Genomic DNA, 21,027 nt, shown 5'->3' on the forward strand with positions numbered 1-21,027 from the left:
CGATAGAACATTAACTCTATAATAATATATACGAAATCTGCCAGAATTAAAATATCATATTTAAGTGTACTTTATAATCGGGCTACGCCGGACGTCCCTGCTAGCTTAGATAAATACTTTTGCACTTTTCAAAAAAAAGGCTACAATAATATCAGAGCGTCTCCATTTACGATGGACATCTGCAGAATGCCAACATCAATATATTACATATATAATTATATAAACACCATGAGAAGTCTACGTGAATCGATCAACGTTTCAAACTTTTAATGTCTTGTTAGTGAATCTTAAGTGAATTTTGCAAAAAATGAAAATATACATAAATATTTTTATATAATTTTATTTATATAAAAGCTCTACAACGTTGCCAGCTCGAAACTATACGCCATATATAACATCTAAGATGACCACATAATAACGCCATCGTATATTACGTCATCTGTTATGATGTCATCGTGTATTACGACGTCATCTGCTATCAAGACGTCATCAAATAATACTGCCCAGGAACTTTCGCACATCCTTCTAACATTGCTATGACATTATATATGACGTCATCGCATAGGCTGTCATCAGATATGAAGTCATTCGCTATGACGTCGTCGTATGTGAGGTATACAGCCCACATATTAATGTTTATCTGCTGTGACGCATATATAACATTATTAACAAAAGAAACATACGACTTTATTTTAATATATGTATATACATATATGGCGGCATATCATTGCGTCTCAGCATGCGCTTTGAATTCTATCGTTTTTTGAGGGGGGGTGCTTATAAACAAATTAACGTTTCTTTATTATGTGTTTACGAAATTTAAACGCATCCATTTTCTTTTCCTCAACGTTTTTTTCGTTAACAAATTCCTTTTTCATTTCAATGATAAAAACAAACGACTTTCCAACAGTTTTTGTACGAATATAAAAATGCCTCTGATGAGTTCTTTGGTGGGCTTTCGCTATTCAACGGAACACGTGTAAGACGTGATTCGTGTTAATACGAATAAGATATCATAAGCGCGAATTAAAAATATCTACTTTTTTTTATAACTTTCGTTTATTACATCATGGATTTCTTCATTACAGCATTTTCGTTAACGGGTGGACAATTCCATGATTATATGTTTCCATAGAAATTTCCCAACTCATACCCTCGTCAGATGTGATTTTCTTCCGATGTTATTTAACAAAAAGTTGTTACGTACATCATAAACCTAGTACGTTTTTTTTTTGTTTTTTTTTTTGGAAAAAAATCCATGACCACGTTCTTACAGGTCGGCCATATTGGATATCGTGGAACCCAAAATTCACGCTTCAAATCTTATTTTCCGTATTTTTAATTTTTCATTTTTAACCTTTCTCTGACTTTTTTTCGTTATGATTTATTCTTTCCTATGTTTTGTTATTTTATTATATTTTTCTCTTGGTGATTATAATTCTTATATTTATGCGTACTTATTCTAATATTCTTTTTTTTTAACTACTATTAATTAGTTAAGCTCTACTCCTCTCTCCCTTTCTCTCTCTCCCTTTCTCTCTCTCTCTCTATATATATATATATATATATATATATATATATATAGAGAGAGAGAGAGAGAGAGAGAGATTCATCCACTCTGATGAGTCGTGGACGACGAAACACGTGTCAGTGGATAATTATATTTTAAAAATAATATATATATATATATATATATATGTGAACATTTATATATATATATATATATATATATATATATATATATATATATATATATATGTGTGTGTGTGTGGACATTGTTTCCAGTCATCTTCAACTTCTTGCGACTGAACTCAAGCAGTGCAGAATCAGGTGAAGCTGGAGTTGGGATTACACGACATTTGTCCCACAATCACACGCGCAACTATTCTTACAAGGAATATCCATTGTTTGTCGAGACTGAACGGAGGCGATAATGTGTATGTGTTCATCTTTTCAACAATTTTCTCACCATCTGTCAAGCTGTGGGTTGGGCATCCTACCAGATGTCACACATTCCCATGATATCTCATATTATATTCCAACTGAAAGAGCTTTTAAAGATTCTAACCGTTTCTTTAAGTGCAACTACCCGAACGTCTCTTGCACTTGGTTCACCGGGTATAATTGGTAGGTAGTTTTTTTTTTGTTTCTTTTCATGAGTTCAGTTGCTCCTCTTAATGGAATGATGAACATCTTGCTAAGATTCCAGTTTCTTTTCATGCCATACCAGAGACCTTGTTTTGTTGTTACTTTTTTTTTCTAGTAATAACTAACACTCGAGGTTTAAATAATAAACACACACGCGCACACACACGCACATATATATATACACACACACATATATATATATATATATATGTGTGTGTGTGTGTGTGTGTGTGTGTGTGTGTGTGTGTGAATTAATTAACCTGTCACCACTTAAAAAAAATGGAATCGTCCGGTCCTCGAAAACAAGCTGAAAAAGATCAAGTTAGATCCACAGAATTCTATAAATAAATCATATATATATATATATATATACAAACGGTCGGGTTTCAATCCTGGCTTGAGGTAGTTGCCTGTCTAGCTGCACTGATGAGCTGTGAAACAGCGAAACAGTACTTTATGTGGATGACTATATATATATATATATATATATATATATAATTATTTATTATAATGATTATAAATACTTAAATGCACAAGTGTTTCATCCTTTTGGGAATCATCAGTGCAAGGTGTCACGATAAACACTGGTCGATAGATTTAAACATGGCAACAGAAGTCATCTCATCGTTTGAGGCAATAACTTCTACTAAGGTTGCTTCTTTTTTTCTTGCCTGTTTCATGTCACTATGTCAGGTTCAATAGCTTACGTATCGGGTCTAGTGTGATCCCGTGAATTGATTACTCTGCCATGTTAACAGTAACAATAAAACAAGTGATTAGATTGAATTGTTTCTTATGGTTTGTAGTCGTGTGTGGAATTCAAATGATAAACACCTTCGTAAGATTTCAGTTACTTTTCATGTCGTACTTTAAAATTTGGGTTTTTCGTTCTTTAAATCTTTTATTTATATACATAGAGTGCCCCTCCTTTAGGGGAGCTTCCTTATTCTCCACTTTCCGACCTTGTGTCACACTTTGCTGAGGTGGAAAGAAGACAAATATCTACATATTTGTATCCGTGTGTTTTTAGATTGTTTGTTTGTTTGTTTGTTTATTTTTTGCCTGCATATATGCACACACGTATAGGTGCTTTATGACTCGTAGTCAACTTTTTAGGTCATCGGGTATAAGCGGTCCGGTCATAGATTCTCGACATAGTCAAGATACTTAATATTGGTAATGCATGACAATATATTCATAAATGAAGGTTACTTGGGTATGTTTAACAAAACAAGACACACAAGCGGACGAGACATGCGGCTCGACATTAATCTGTACGACAGGCACCACTAACCCCACACAAGACTCTTCTAGCGAAAATAGCATGGTTTTCAATGGAAAATCTGACTAACCACTGTGAAGCGCCTCCAGACCAATAATTTATGGAATCCGACACTGAAGAATGGGGTGACTCCACATCACTAACCATGATACGATGAAATGATTTGACTGAAACGGAGTAATTTATAATGTAGTTTATTCATGCGAAACACACACACACACACACACACACACGCACACACATATATATATACAGTGTATCACGATATATATATATACATATATATGTATATATATGTATATATATATATATATGCATATATATATATGTGTGTATATATATATAGTGTATCACAAAAGTAAGTACACCCCTCACATTTCTTAACATTTTTAAGTATAACTCTTCATGGGACAACACTGAATAAATGATTTTTGTACACAATGAAAAGTAATTTGTCTGCAGCATATATAACAGAGTTAATTTATTTTCCGCTCAAAATAACTCAAAATGTAGCCATTAAAAACTTAACCCCTGGCAACAAAAGTAAGTACACCCCTTACGAAAAGTTGTCACTATAAACATACGACGTGTGAACTCTTAATATTTTGTGTGGCAACCACCATAATCCAAAACTACCTTTGCTTTCCTCTGCATGGAGTTTACCAGAGCTTTGCATATAGCCACTGGAATGCTCTTCCACTCTTCAATTACGACGTCGTGAAGCTGGCGAATATTTGGGACTTTGTGCACGTCCACCTTGTACTTGAGGATGCCCCAAAGATGTTCAATTGGGTTCAAGTCTTTTGTTTGTTGTTTTTTACATGGAGGTCACCACTTATCAAGGCCCACAAGCCAATCAGGAATAAGGGTTATTGCGTTTACAGTAATCAATAGGATAGTGTCGTTGTAATCGTTAGTATTGGAGATTTGATAAAGTGTCTTACTTAATGGGGCGGTTCGTCAGGAATTTTTTTATGTTGGACTTGAAGACATCCAAGTTGTAGTCAGGTGGGAAACAGGCAAGCGGAAGAGAGTTCCACAGGCGTGCAGTTCTAAGAAAGAAGCGTTGTTCATGAATCTACGTTTTAATTTAGGCACAGATAAAGAGTGGGGAAAATTATTGACAGTCGTTTCAGCTAGACGGGTCTGGAGACATGCTTGACTAGTCAATCACCTTTACTCTCAGCTTCTTCAGTAAAGCAGAGGTTGTCTTGGATGTGTGTTTTTGGTCATTGTCATGCTGGAACATTGCTCTGCAACCCAGTTTCTGGAAGGAGGGGCTCATTCCCTGCTGCAGTATTTGACAGTACATGTTGCTAAACTTTCACAAGAAACACTCGTCTAGCTGAAACCACTATCAATAATTCCCCCCACTCTTTATCTGTGCATAAACCTAAACGTAGATTCCATGAAAAAAGCTTCTTTCTTAAAACTGCACGCCTGTGGAACTGTCTTCTGTTCTGTTTTCCAGTTGACTGCAATCTGATTGTTTTCAAGTCCAACGTAAACAAGTTCTTGATGAGCCGTTCCACTTAAGTTAAGAAATTTACCCAATTTCTATTACTAACTATTACTATATTGTTCAATTGACTACTGTACACTCTTAACCCTTACCCTCGAGTGGTCTCTTGGCCTTGATAAGTGGTGATGCCTATGTAAAAAAAATATCGAAAAACAGCTTATCTGGTGCATGTTCACGTATAACAACAAATAAAGGACGAAACAAACATCTTTGCCTCTTTCTAGACAAAGATGCTGGAGACATACCTTTAACAAAATAGACGAATACCATTCTAATTGGTTACAATATTCAGCAATTTAGGGAACACACTTGGCCCATCTTTAATCCTGTAAGACGGAAAAGTTGCAACAGAAGTTCTACCGTAAATAACAGACCTCGGGTTTACTTTCGGCAACCTCTATTCCGGAATATTGTTTCTGTCTTGGAAAGGTTGGACGTTGATCAGTTCTGCCTATAACTCAGTTATCGGTCTTGTCCCTGCTGAATGCTATCCCGTCGTCGACCGACTCTCTCGGTCTCTCGTTACAGCCTGACAACTAACTCTTTCTAAGGTGTCTCTAAACTCATTACGTCATGTATCTAGGTAACCAAAAATCCTTGCATGGCCTTCTATCACGTATTCTTGTTAAATTAAAACCAAACATTCTCATCCTATTTTATTAAACATTTTATTGTTTTACATATTTCTGGCTTAATTATTTCTACATTAAATTCCAGTCCTATTTAAAGCATTCTTCTGTTATCAAAACATTTTTTTTTACAAAGGAGTCACTACTTATCAAGGCCCGGCCACTCGAGGATAAGGGTTAATAGATATACATTAGTCAATGAGTAATCATAAGAAATAACAAGAATACTTGACTGTAGGCATGACACACTAACCCTTTGTACTCCTCACCTGGTCGCCGCCACACATGCTTAAGGTCATCAGAACCAAACAAATTAAATTTCGTCTCATCAGACTATAGGACATGGTTCCAGTAATCTATGTGCCTTGTTGAAATGTCTCCAGCAAACTGTTTGCGAACTTTTTCGAGTATTGCCTTCATAAAAGTTTTCTTCCTGGAGTGACAGCCACGCACACAAATTTGAGGAGTACAAAGATAAATGTTTCATGCTTACAGTCAAGCATGGTGGTGGGAATGTCATGGTCTGGGACTGGATGAGTACTGCAGATATTGGAGAGTTACATTTCATTGAGAAAAATATTTACCATGGAAATAACGATAAACTAGGTTATCACACGTAAATACATGTAAGAAGAATAGACGCACATTCAATAAGACACTCGTTAAATACACGTGCACAAATATACAGAGTATATACACACACACACCACATGGATTACGTGGTTTCTGACGCTGAAAATGCTAAAATGCCCAGTGCTGAAGAAATAATCGTAACAAACCAACTGAGATGGACAGGACATGTCATGCGCTTGTCAGACAACAGACTACCAAAAGCAGTTTTCTTTGGTGAGCTCAAAGAAGGTACACGACCCCTAGGTGCATCGAAACTGCGCAATAAAGACGTGTTCAAGAGACATTTGAAAAACAGAAACAAACTCAACGACTGGAGAAGAAAAGCTACAGATCGGGTAGTTTGGAGAAGTGTGGTATCAGGTGCAGCCGATGCCATTAGAGATCAAAGCATTGCTACTTGGGAAGCAAAAATAGCGCGACTACGGGCGCCACTGCCCGGATTTCCTGCCATCAGGTGTCACATCTGCGGCCGGGGTTTCAGAGCTCTTATCGAACTCTCATCACACCTTCGACACGTACACTAACTGACCTCCGCGTCATCAGCGAAATCGACCGACTGCCCAAGAGAGAGAAAATGGCAGAGTCGCTGATGATGTTGATGTTATTTGGTACCAGTTAATGTTGTAATCATCCAAGACTGCATTCGGGACATGATCACAGTGTAGTATCCGTTCTGATGCTACAGTTCACGTTTTCTGTTCTAGCTCAGTGGAAGAAAAAAGCATTTATGACTGAGGCAATTTTTATTTTATTTCTATTAGTAAAGGGACGATTCAAATATTTTTCCCGATTCCAATACAATTACCGATTCCATACTAAATTCTCGATCCTGATATAATTACCGATTTTTGTTCTTTATAACTCTCTAAATATTTAGCTATGTAGTATAATTTTTCTCTGGTTACCGTAAAAATACACATGCTCAATGTGCAAATATTTACCTTAACGTAAACATATAATTCATAGAGACGATTGATTTTAGCTTAACTGGTGGTTAAAAATCAATAAATATTTATTAGTTCATCATTATTACCAGCAATGGAAGATTTAGCTTTAAACACAAGCAGATAAAAGCGACGATTAAAAGAATCCTTTTGTGCATGGGAATATCGGTACAAACTTTTCCGATTCCGATTCTGATACCGATTCCAATACTCTCAGATATTCTGATTTTTCCGATTCCTGATTCCGATTCCGATTAATCGTCCCAAAACTTGCTCCTATCCAGAGTGCCCTTTTTTGGGGAGCTGAATTTACCCCACATTAAAAACCGATTTTGTGTCTAACTCTGCCCTCGTGGGGAGGCAAGTAAACAGGAACATTATATCTATTTATGTAATATGGGTGAAGAACATGGCGCAATATTATTTTGTTGTGCAAAGAAAATCTCTGAGTGATACTATTTTTTAGATAAGGGACGGTGTTTTGTTTACGTGTTTCCCGCCAAATAATTATCTCTGTCCATACGGCATAAAATTGGGCATTTCCGGCATTTTTGGTTTATTACCTTCAGCTAATCAGCTTACACCAATTTCAAATTTTAACATCATAAAATCATTTTTCGGTTAAATCATAACAACATATCATTATTCAATTAGTTTCTCTTCAAAATATAAAAAAAGGCACATATAATTCTCATCTTTATTTCTGCCAAAAATTGATTACCCTTGGGTTTGTATTATTCATTTCACACGGAATACTATCCCAATGAAGGATGCTATTTTTTGGAATTTTTAGTCACGTGCAAGCGACTCTATAAGTCACTCTGTCCGTCGGTCGATCAGTCTGTCGGTCGGTCTGTCCGTAACACTTTTGTGTTTGGCCTTTTTGGTTAAGATCAAAGGGCTGTTGTTAATAGATGCTGTTCTTAGCTTTTTAAGCTTTTCTTGGCTTTTTGGCAAAGATCAAAGTGTTAGCAAGGTGATGGCTTGCATCGATCCTGAGCATTCTCGCCCAATTACCGTATCCAATGTCGTGGACAACGTGAGGCCGCCGTGGGACCAGGAAAGACAAATGGTCTACGTTACGATCCTGGCCGTGGCGAGAATGGTTGCCGGGGGAGGGGGTTGTCTTTTTCTGATCATGATCTGGTCGCTTTCTTTAAACACCAACTTCAAGTGAAGATCAGATGTGATAGAAGAAGGCTGCATCGCGTGGCATTTGACAGAAGATGGATACATGTAGCAAGTCTGTGTGTACGAAGAGGAGCCAAATTTGAATATGCGTTCCCCGCCTAGGTGTGGAACGTGCAGTTCCGTAAAGTAAAATTAAACAAGTAGCCTCTCAGCTAGCTAAGTGTGTGTTCATCACTCCCTGATTAAGAAGCCTCCAAGATCCCCACCCCCTCCTACGTGCTATTTTTCTTTTCACCCCTTCCTCTAAATTTCACCTATTTTGGAAAGAAAGAAATACAAACCAACCCCCATCCCTTACCCACAAAATTTTCTTTTCTCCATTCACCCGCATCTAGAGGGTATCCCCACTTAGAGACTGACCCGCAGAAGCAGGTTCCTTTTAAAAACCAAGTGGAACGGAAAGCCTATCAACTAGAAGTGTTAAGAGGGTCCTACTAATCACCTTTTGTTTTTTCTTCCCCACCCTCGACACAAATGAATTATTGTACCATTTTATTGTTATCTTTTTTGTTTTTACACGTAAGTAAAAAATGTTTTAAAAATTGGGAGTTAAGTAGGACGTCCCCCAATATGAAAGGGTGAATACGGTATTATGGCGAAAGAAGATACTAGCTGGGAGAAACTTTTGATTTTGTTTAGTTCTGGAGTGACAAAGATGACCAACGACCCTACAATCCCCCCTTTTGAGTTGGCCATGTGCCTAAGTTTTTTGTTCATTGTTGATTTTCACTGTATTTTTAAAATGAATGAAGGATTTAATATCTCAAAGTGTAGTATCTGTTGCGGCAGATATTCCAAGCAAAGACCATATGTGGGAGCAATCCCACATATAAGACCTTGGTCAATGTAGGGGTAATCCTTCACACCAATTGTCACTATCCATCTCCCCTACTTCCCGGGGTGTTGGTCCCCATTTCCCCTTCACTCCTCACATTAAAAATCGACCTTGTGCCCAATTTGCTCGGTGAGGGAGTAAATAAATATCAACCCTACATATAAGACCTTGGTAAATGTAGGGGCAACACTTCATACCAATTGTCACTATCCAGCTCCTCTACTCTCCGGGGAACTGATCCCCATTTCCACTTTACTATTCACATTAAAAATTGGCCTTGTGCCTAATTTGCTCGGTGGGGGAGCAAATAAATTCCCTTTTCTTGGCTTTTGGCCAAAATCACTGTGTAGTATCTGTTCCGGCAGATACTGCAAGCAAAGACCATATATGGGGGCAACCCAATATATAGGACATTGGTCGATTTGGGGGCAGCCCTTCATACCAATTTTCACTATCTAGCTCCCCGACTCCCCGGGGGTTGGTCCCTATTTTCCATTCACTCCTCACATTAAAAAAACGGCCTTGTGCCTAATTTGCTCAGTGGGGGAGCAAATAAATACCCACCCACATATAAGACCTTGGTCAATGTAGGGGAACCAATCATACCATTTGTCACTATCCAGCTCCCCTACTCCTCGGGGAGTTGAGCCCCATTACCCCTTCACTCCTCACATTAAAAATCGACCTTGTTCCTAATTAGCTCGGTGTGGGAGCAAATAAATACCCTTTCTTGGCCTTTTTGCCAAGATCAAAGTGTAGTATCTGTTCCGGCAGATGCTGCAAGCTATGACTAGCTATGACTAGCAAATACCAAATGTGGGGGCAACCCCACATGCCTGACCATTAACCAGCTCCCATTTCCCACCTCTCGGGAGCTGGTCCCCTTTTCCCCTTCCCCCTCCCTTCACTCCTCACATTAAAAATCGGCCTTGTGCCTAATTTGCTCGGTGGGGGAGCAAATAAATACCATCTGTTCCGGCAGATACTGCAGGCAAAGACCATAGGTGGGGGCAACCCCATAAGATCTGGGTCAATGTAGGGGCAACCCTTCATACCAATTGTCACTATCCAGCTCCTCTACATCCCGGGAAGTTGGTCTCCACTTCCCCTTCACTCCTCACATTATATATCGGCTTTGTGCCTAATTTGCTCGGTGGAGGAGCAAATAAATACCAACACCACATATAAGAGCTTGGATCAAATAAATATTCCCTTTTTTTTTTGGCCTTTTAGCCAAGATCAAATGTAGCATCTGCTGCGTCAGATACTGCAAGCAAAGACCATATGTGGGGCAGCCTCACATATAAGACCTTGGCCAATGTAGAGGCAACCCTTCATACCAATTGTATCTATCCAGCTCCCTTACTCTGCGGGGAGTTGGTGTCCATTTCCCCTTCACTCCTCACCTTGAAAATCGGTTTGTGCCTGTTTTGCTCGGTGGGGGAGCAAATAAATACCCTTTTCGTTGCCTTTCGGCCAAGATAAAAGTGTAGTATCTGTTCCGGCAGATACTGCAAGCAAAGGCCATATGTGGGGGCAGCCCCACATATAAGACCTTGGTCAATGTAGGGGCAACCCTTCATACCAATCGTCATTCTCCATCTCCCCCACTCCGCGGGGAGTTGGTGTCCATTTCCCCTTTGCATCTCACATTAAAAATCGGCCTTGCGCCTAATTTGCTCGGTGGGGGAGTAAATAAATACCAACACCACATATAAGACCTTGGTCAATGTAGGGGCAACCCTCATACCAATTGTCACTATCCAGCTCCCCTACTCACCAGGGAGTTGGTACCCATTTCCCCTTCACTCCTCACATTAAAAATCGGCCTTGTGCCTTATTTGCTCGGTTGAGGAGCAAATAAATACCCTTTTTTAGCCTTTTGGCCAAGATCAAAGTGTAGTATCTGTTCTTACTACATGCTGGACTTATGTTTGTAACTTTGTGATATAAAGTGGGGGATCACTTTTCTGTATTAATTTAATGTAAAATGATCACTAACTTTACAAGCAGTCAGTCTCAAAGGCATTCAAGTCATTCTCCAGATCATTCAAGTTGTTTTTGGAGGATTCCAGTTATTTTTAAGCATTCAAGTCATTCTTAAGTTCATTAAAGTCATTCTAAGTCATTTACTTTTTATTTATTTAAGTCATTTCAGCCCATTTTTCGGTCATTTTAGTTTATCTTTAAGAATTTCATGTCAATCCTACATCACGCATTCATTCATTACACGAGAGCACGCGACTAATGGCTGTCGGCCTTGTTTAAATTTTTTGGGTCTTTTCCTTAAAATTGTGTGTGTGTGTCTGTGTGTGTTTGTGTGTATGTGTGTGTGTGTGTGTGTGTGTGTGTGTGCGTGTGTGTGTGTGTGTGCGTGCGCGCACGCGTATGTGTGCGTGTGTGTGGTAATTCGTCTAGCATTTTTTCGTGTATTTTGAGGACTGTATTTCTTCACGTTGTGACTTAAAAATTTCTTTTTTTTTGTTTTCGTGGTAAACCAAGTTCTTTACGAAGCGATGTAAGAGTCCCATGTTCGACGGCACTAAACCAACATATGTTGTGTTGGGGTGTGAGCATATCGGGGACACACAGAACGGTGTATGCAAGACGGGGACTGATGACGACATTTATAACAGATTACTCACCGTTCATATTTATAACACATAGGAGATATGAATTCATTATTGAAGAAGGTTTCAGTTACACTTTTGAGGGGGGGGGGATTCAGTTATACTTGGGAAGGGTGTTTCATAAAATTTCGTTTATAAAGATGATCACAACACAATGGATAATTGCTCTACAATCCTAAAATCGTATCTAAATAGCAATATGTATTCACTTTTAACTTTTGAATACTGGGTTCGATTCTAGCCTTTTCCTTATAATAAATATTACGTCTTTCTTTAATGACAGGGGTCTGCTCACTACCATATATAACACTAGCAGAAGACCTGACGTCGCCCTGGATTGAATGAGATTGATGGAAATATATACTAGCAGAAGACCTAACATCGCCTGGGACTGAATGAGATAGATCGAAATTTATACTAGCAGAAGACCTGACATCGCCGAGGACTGTATCAGATAAATGGAAATATATACTAGCAGAGAGAGAGAGAGAGAGAGAGAGAGAGAGAGAGAGAGAGAGAGAGAGAGAGAGAGAGGGAAGGCTACTAAGCTATATTATATATATATACACATATATAAGGAATATATATCTATATATGTATATATGTATATATCTATCTATATATCTATATATCTATAAAAGTGAACGTGTCTGTCTGTCCGTCTGTGTGTCTGTGTGTCTGTCTGTCTGTGTACATTTCCCTACGCAATAACTCTGTCAATTTTTAGTCTATAGACTCGAAATTTGAAATACCGGGTACAGAGATTTGGGAAAATCGATGTGACGGGTGTCAGCCAGAATTTTGGCTGTTAAGGGGTCAAATTTCAACGATTTGACCTTTAAGAACTCTACCAAACTCCTCCGACAATTTTGGGTCTAGACACTTGAAATTTTAGATATAGGTTCCTTGAACCTGGATCTAACTTAATAAAGTTATTTGAGCCCGAAACTATAAAGTTTAAGGGGTCATAATAGGGGTCAAATTTAAAAAAAAATTGACGTCTGCGGTCTATACCAAATTACTCAGACAATTTCTGGTCTAAACATTTGAAATTTTACATAAAGTGTATTCAGAGATAGGGCAAGCCTTTTAATCTGTTATATAAAAGTAATTTATAAAATAAACAGTAAGTTCTGTACAGTTCAATGTAGACTACAATGTACTTGGACTAAGTCACTGCGGGGAAACATGTAAAGGTTCTTTCGAATACACAGCGACGCGTCCCCAATTAGAAATAGCAACTAATCGATTAGATTGAAAAATGGGTGATTTTACCGGTTTCGATAACAATGGGAGTGTGAAACATCCATTGATCACCATTCAATCCCGAGCAACATCGGGTCTTGCTGCTAGTATATCTATAAAAGTGAAAGTATCTGTCTGTGTGTGTGTCTGTGTACATTTCCCTACGCAATAACTCTGTCAATTTTTAGTCTACAGACTCGAATTTTGATATACAGGGTACTGAGATTTGGGAAAATCGAGGTGATCCGTTTTTGGCCAAACATTTGGCGATAAAGGGGTCAAAGTTCAACGATTTGATCTTTTAGAACTCTACCAAACCCCTCCGACAATTTTGGGTCTAAACACTTGAAATTTTAGATATAGGTTCCTTGGACATGGATCTAACTTAATAACTTGATTTGAGTCCAAAACAATAAATTTTAAGGGGTTATAATAAGGATAAAACTTTAAAAAATTGACCGCTTTTTTTTTTTTTTTGCTCAGCATACATCTCCAAATACCCGGACAACGCCGGGCACCCATGCTAAAATATCTATAAAATTAAAGTGTCTGTGTGTGTGTGTGTGTGTGTATCTCTTTGTCTGTGTGTGTACAGTTCCCTACGCAATAACTCTGTAAATTTTTAGTCTACAGGCTCGAAATTTGATATACAGGGTACTGAGATTTGGGAAAATCGATGTGATCGGTTTCCGGCCAGAAATTTGGCGATTAAGGGGTCAAAGTTCAACGATTTGACCTTTGAGAACGCTACCAAACTCCTCCAACAATTTTGGGTCTAAACACTTGAAATTTTAGATATAGGTTCCTTGGACATGGATCTAACTTAATAACCTAATTTGAGCCCACAACAACAAATTTTAAGCGGTTATAATAGGGGTCAAAGTTAAAAAAATTGAACACTTTTTATCTTTTTACACAACATATATCTCCAAATACCCGGGCAACGCCGGGCACCCATGCTAGTATATATATATATATATATATATATATATATATACGCCTATAAATTCGTTTTTCATATGTGTGTATTGACATATAAAAACCCTCTTTTCTATTTATTTAAACAGAAAATACAATTTTCTTATATATGGATTGTAGAATTGCATTCACTAGCAAACGATCTAGCTAATTTGCATATTTTTAAAAAAATTCATTTTAATTAATTCCCTATTAGTTGCTTCGGTTTTCTTATGGGATGATCATCTTTAGTTAACTGTTACGTGTAATTATATTCACGCAGATAATCTACATGAGTTACACTTGCATAATATTTGCGTAAAAGTTTACAGTAAACACAACATTGTTTCCATATATATTTATGTTTGCGTATATATTTTTGTTTAATCTATAAAAGTGAACGTGTCTGTGTGTCTGTGTGTGTCAATTTTAAGTCTACAGACTCGAACTTTGATATACAGGGTACTGAGATTTGGGAAAATCGAGGTGATCCGTTTTCGGCGAGGATTTGGCTATCAAAGTTCGACGATTTGACCTTTGATAAGTCTACCAAACTCCTCCAACCATTTTGGGTCTAAACACTTGAAATTTTAGATATACGTTCCTTGGACATGGATCTAACTTAATAACTTGATTTAAACCCAAAAATAAATGTTAAGGGGTCATAATAGGGGTCAAAGTTAAAAACAAATCTCTGGTCTAAACATTTGAAATTTTTCATAAAGAGTATTCAGAGATAGGGCAAGCTTTTTACTCGATTTGGGTCGAAAATTTTAGTTACCAATATGTAAATGTATGTATGTATGCATATTTGTATATCTACCTTAAACTTTCGACAGAGGCGACGGATTTTACCTAGATCACTATCGTTTTGAAGTTCGACCTTTCAGACGACAAATATCGAAAAATTGGCTAAAAACATTAATATCTTCACCTTCAACTGAGCAGTTTTCTGCAGAGGGGTCGCTTTTTCGTCGATATTTTTAAAAGTCATCCTCTGCTTTCGATTGTCTAGCCTTAATTACAACGTAAGCCACTTTCGGTTTGACGGTGGTCCCCGTTCTTTTCCTCCTTCACTGTACAGGTTCGAGCCTGCCTTCTTACTACCACTTTTTTTTTTTTTGCTCAACACACACATCCAAACACCCGGGCAATGTTGGGCTGAAATGCTAGTATATCTATAAAAGTGAAAGTGTCTGTCTGTCTGTGTGTGTAAATTTCCCTACGCAATAACTCTGTCAATTTTTAGTCTACAGACTCGAAATTTGATATACAGGGTACTGAGATTTGGAAAAATCGAGGTGATTGGTTTTCGGACAGAAATTTGGCGATTAAGGGGTCAAAGTTCAACGATTTGCTCTTTGAGAACTCTACCAAACTCCTCCAACAATCTTGGGTCTAAAAACTTGAAATTTTCGATATAGGTTCATTGAATATGGATCTAACTTGATAAAGTAATTTGAGCCCAGAACACAAAATTTTAAGGGGTCATAATAGGGGTCAAAGTTAAAAAAATTGACCACTTCTCTTTTTCTTTTTTGCTCAACATACATCTCCAAATACCCGGGCAACGCCGGGCACCCATGCTAGTATATCTATAAAAAATGAACGTTTCTGCATGTCTGTGTGTCTATCTGTCAGTCTGTCTGTGTGTCTGTGTACAGTTCCCTACGCAATAACTCTGTCAATTTTCAGTTTACAGACTCGAAATTTGATATACAGGGTACTGAGATTTGGGAAAATCGAGGTGATCGGTTTCGGCCAGAAATTTGGCTTTTATGGGTCAAATTTCAACGATTTGACCTTTGAGGACTCTACTAAACTCCCCTGACAATTTTGGGTCTACGCACTTGAAATTTTAGATATAGGTTCCTTGGACATGGATCTAACTTAATAACTTTATTTGAGCCCAAAACAATAAATGTTAAGGGGTCATAATAAGGGTCAAAATTTAAAAAAATTGACCGTTTTTTTTTCTCAGCATATATCTCCAAACACCCCGGCAACGCCGAGCCGAAAACAAAACAATAATATAAATAAACTAGCAGGACTCGGTGAGAATATGTGAGAAAAGATCGAATTTGAGACGAGGAATTGAAATGAGAGCGTGATTTTGCAGACCAGAATGTATTTCCTCAATGAAGAAAAAGAGAATTTAATATAATTCTATTGGTTTAAAACAGTTTAAGCTTGGATTTTGCACGCGCCAGACATAGTGGTTTGGTGCGCACGCAATGCGTCGACTGAATATGCTCCCTCATTGTTAAATATTAAATAAATTATATATTTTATAAAAATGCATTTGTTCGCTATTTTTGTACAAGCGTTCGATTTCAGCATGAGGTCCCTGCCATTGACGACGACGATGGAAAGCTGCCTGTAACGACGCAGTAAAGAGACAAGGAGTGATCCATGCCAACCTGTTATAGTCGATGACATATCGATCCATTGTGTTGATGTTTCCATCTGCTTATCGTAAGGTATCGTGTTTATTTATCTGGGGAGCTGATTGCGTTCCTAGCACGTTGCTCAACCAAGTAAATCTCCTCAGAAAACGATATTGTTACCGTAAATCCAGGATTGTTTCTCGCATACGAACAAGCACAACCCTGCGGAAAAAATATACGAACACAACACCAAAAATCATCCACTAGACAAGTCAAAATCGACGGGCACAACCGAGGAAATACACTGAAAACACAATAGCAGTCAACCACTTGACGAAAACAACAACAGCAACAAATCAAAAATCAAAAAATAACCACGAGACAAAGAAAAATCCACGGAAACGCAATAACGCAAGAACTCAACTCAAATACAGTCACTTCAACCCAGCATCTACAGAGGAAAAAGAATACCAGAAAAAACTAAGGTATGTGACTATTTTCTCTGCCCTTTTTGTTACTCTGCAAATTTATTGGTTTTAATAATTTATAAGAATTATTTTGTGGATAGAGCTTTTATTTTAAACGTCAGCTATTTAAAAAATGTACATTTAGACAAAATGGCTAACATAAACCAAGTCCAATTTAACAGAGTCCTAACAGGTGGATCGAAGATCCTAATCTTTACTGGAAAACCGTCGGACACTAGACCATGGCTAGCAGCTCTGAAAAAGAAAGAGCGGGTCTATTAGCTAACAGACCCAAGAACTAGTAAACCTGGCAAACAATTTTACGGACTTCTAGCATCGGAAATGATCGGCGAATTTCTCGATGATCATCCAAACTGCACCAGAAAGGATCTGCTCGATCGAGTAGCTGCCCAGTATGGCGTGTTCACAAATGCCGCCGACGCTGCTCGACTTTAATAAGAATAAAACAAGATTGAGGACAGGTATTTGCAGATTTAACAAGTGCCTATCGTTTGATATCGCGTCTACAACCTGGGGAGCTGGTTGCGTTCCCAGGACGTCCCTCAACTAAGTAACTCTACCCAGTAAACGATAGTGTCATAATAGAAGGCTTCCGGTACTTAGGGACTTCAACAGTGAAGATGTGTTATTTTGCTGCTAGAAAGGAAGAGACTAGCGATAGATGTAGTAACTCAGATGTGGCAACAATGCTCTACGCATGCGCGAATGGTGGCTTTGAAGAAATACAGAATAGGTGTGAGTAATTTTCTGGCACGGTAGAGGGAAGCCGCCTTCGTTGCCGTCGCCTTTGCAATGTACTGAATACATTTGATCAAGTTCATATGGGGCTATATAACCGTTTCAATTTGGTTGTCCTTAAGAGGTATCGATTGCGATAAAAAATGACACTTAAAAAGGCAGGAAAATTCGCAGCCGTCTAAACGTCGCTCAGATACGAGGTGCCTTCAATAAGTTTCCAGACTTTTTTTTCGTATAGGCACTTTTTTGACAGTACACGCATAAAACTCTAGTTCCCTTCGGCTGCAATGCACTTAGTGTACCGTTCCAACAACTTCTGGGAGGCCCCATGGAAGTCCACTTGTGTGAGCGTGTCAATAACCTTCGTCGCAGCTTCTTTCGTCTTCTCACTTGCCTTATAACGACATCCTCTAAGGTTTTCCTTGAGCTTAGAGAATAACCAAAAGTCACAGGAAGAAAAGTCCGGACTATAGGGAGGGCGAGGAACTATCTTGATGCTCATCTTTGTCAAATAATCTTCATCAAGGATAGAGAACCCTTGGGACAAACTTCGCGCCAATCTTCCGCATCTTCAGTTCCTCACGAATATTTGTGTACACAGTCCCCACACTGACATCAAACTGTGCATATATTGTCTCTATAGACACACGCCGGTCCTTAAGCATGAAATTCTTTATTTGGCCAATCACCTCTGGTGTTCCGACTTTCTTACACCTTCCACACCTCTGAACATCCCTTACAGACACCCTGCCTTCCTTGAATCTCTTATGTCACTCAAAAACTGATCCTTGATTAATGCAAGATTATCCAAAAACAGTTTAAAACATTCCATACGTTTCTTCGGCATTTTTACAAGTTTAAAACATAATTTTTGTTGCATATGGTTCTTCCAACGTGCCCTCAACTCAAGATTATATTTTTGAAAATCACCAGTTAAGACAATCATCATTTAGTAGGAAGCATTCTAATTCCTGTTGTAGTTTCTTATTTGAATCGTAAATCATAAAAAAATTGTATTCGGTCATTTCAGAGGATGTATAGCAATAACATATTGAATTTTCAAGAGTCAACGACAAGTTTAAATGCCTGCACAAAAAAAAAATCTGGAAACTTATTGAAGTCACCTATATCGGCACGGTGTTAAACGTATTTATGTTTTAATAATAAAAAAGGGTTCACGCAACTTTACATTCTTTAGCTGAATGTCTATTCTAGCATCGTTTCGCCATTCGTGCCTCTCACGGCACAAAAACATGACACTGAATTTAATATTTAATTGATTCAACATTCTTGTTGAAGCAATTACATATCAAAATGAAAAATCCGAATGAAAGAAATTGATGTGTAATCAAGACCGCGGGAAATGAAAGAAGCGCCATTTTCTTTTTAGTTAGAATGTTTCGCGTGTTCCGTCTGTTTGTCTGGCTGACAGGTATGTCACAATGGCTGACTTCCGGTGGAACTTACAATGGAATATAACGGTACAATAATGACCAGGCAGAAAATGGCAGTCAGCAAGTGATTAGCGAAGACACGAGTCGGAGAATAGGTTACATTCAGCGATTGGCTCAAGGGCGGAAATTAAGCGCGTGTGAGACGTTTATCTCGTAACAATTTTGTCATTTTAGAGGCTTGATTGGACACCTGTTTGAAAACGAGGCTGGAAAGGAAACGCTTTTGTGTACAAAAAGAACTGGCGTTGCATTTTTCCGGTCGTTGTTCTCCTAGGATAATTAATAATCTAATAATATAAAAGTCAAATACTACATAAGACACGCCCACACGGCTTACATATTCTGTTTTAGCATTGCCTCAGACGAACTCATTCAAGGACTTTCGAGATAAGAATTTATAATTTGTATTACTTTGATTGTTCGAACTATTGTTCTCATCAGGTTTAATAATCGCCCAGCGTTTCGATCGATGTAACCTCCGACTTTCCCCATATTTATCTTGTTGAACTTTGGAAATCTTTCTTTTGGGAATCTGCACGAAAATTTGAACGGAACATTTTATTTTACACACACGTGCACACATACACTCATGCGCACACACGCAAGCACATACTCAAATAATTACCAGGTAGGAACACATGAAGGTGTATTTTTACATAAATGAAAGATGTGCGTGAAAGCTCGAACACTGACCGGCGACTCGTTATCTACGCTGGTATCTAGTTAAGCAGTTGGCGCAGTAATATATTGTTATGAAGAAGTCAGACCGTTTTACAGTCAAATCTGCAACATATTGATAGATAGCCTTTCTATAAGGCTTGATAATTTGAAGTTATAGTAACATCCTCTCTACATATCGAGATCTGTTCTCCAGTCACAAATTTTCCCTTATTCACAATTTTCGTTTATTACCATTCTTCTTTTGTAAACGCCTGGATTTTTTCTTAGAGAAAGTCCTAAACAAGTTTCGTTGAATAGCGGAAGATCACTGAACACATATTTATATATTACTAGCAATCGGTGCCCGGCGTTGCCCAGGTGTTTTGAGGTTAATGCTGAGAAAAAAAACGGTCAATTTTTTAAAACTTTGACCCCTATTATGACCTCTTAACATTTATTGTTTAGGGATCAAGTAAAGTTAATAAGTTAGATCCATGTCCTAGGAATCTATATCTAAAATATCACGTGTTTACTGTTTAGACCCAAAATTGTAGGAGGAGTTTGGTAGAGTTCTCAAAGGTCAAATCGTTGAATATTGACCACTTAATCGCCAAATTTCTGTCGAAAACCTATCACATCGATTTTCCCAAATCTCAGTACCCTGTATATCAAATTTCGAATTTCTAGGCTTAAAATTGACAGAGTTTTAGCGTAGGGAAATGCACACAGACACACACAGACACTTATATATATATATATATATATATATATATATATATATATATATATATATATATGTGTGTGTGTGGCATCCGTCAGTCGAAACGACTATGGATCAGCAGCGCCGTATTAAGATGTTGTTATAAACATAAACATCATATATATAAGGATAATAGTACGCCATATATATAACAAAAGACCATTATTTACTCAAGTGAAAGGAAAACCCGGGGGAACTTTACCCAAAAATAAATCTATATTTTTTTTGTGTGTAATGATAGTCTTATAAGCGAGTAATTAATAATTCAGCCATCTTGATTCTTAACCAAACAGAAAGTTCAAGTAGGGGGAGTTCCCTTTTTTTGATAGCGAGGCCAAATTTCGCGAATTTGGCCTTTTTTTAAAGCAGTTTGGCCTTCAAAATTTCTGCTTGGCCTTTTTCTTCACCGATGAAATCTGGAGACGCAACGGGAATTTTCGGCAAAAAAATGTTGTTACTATGCACATCTATGTTATGAAATACAATTTGTGGCAAAATTTCAGGAAAAACTAATGGATGGTTAT

At 37.9% G+C, this 21,027-nt stretch overlaps 1 pseudogene; it reads left to right on the forward strand.

Annotated features, from left to right (window-relative positions):
- Window positions 1–11,050: 11,050 nt before the first annotated feature.
- LOC145253039 (U2 spliceosomal RNA) lies at window positions 11,051–11,190 on the forward strand (annotated as a pseudogene).
- The last annotated feature ends 9,837 nt before the right edge of the window (window positions 11,191–21,027 follow it).

The sequence above is a fragment of the Euprymna scolopes genome, chromosome 29 (assembly GCF_053919585.1).
Source record: "Euprymna scolopes isolate OS-2025 chromosome 29, ASM5391958v1, whole genome shotgun sequence".
NCBI lineage: Eukaryota > Metazoa > Mollusca > Cephalopoda > Sepiida > Sepiolidae > Euprymna > Euprymna scolopes.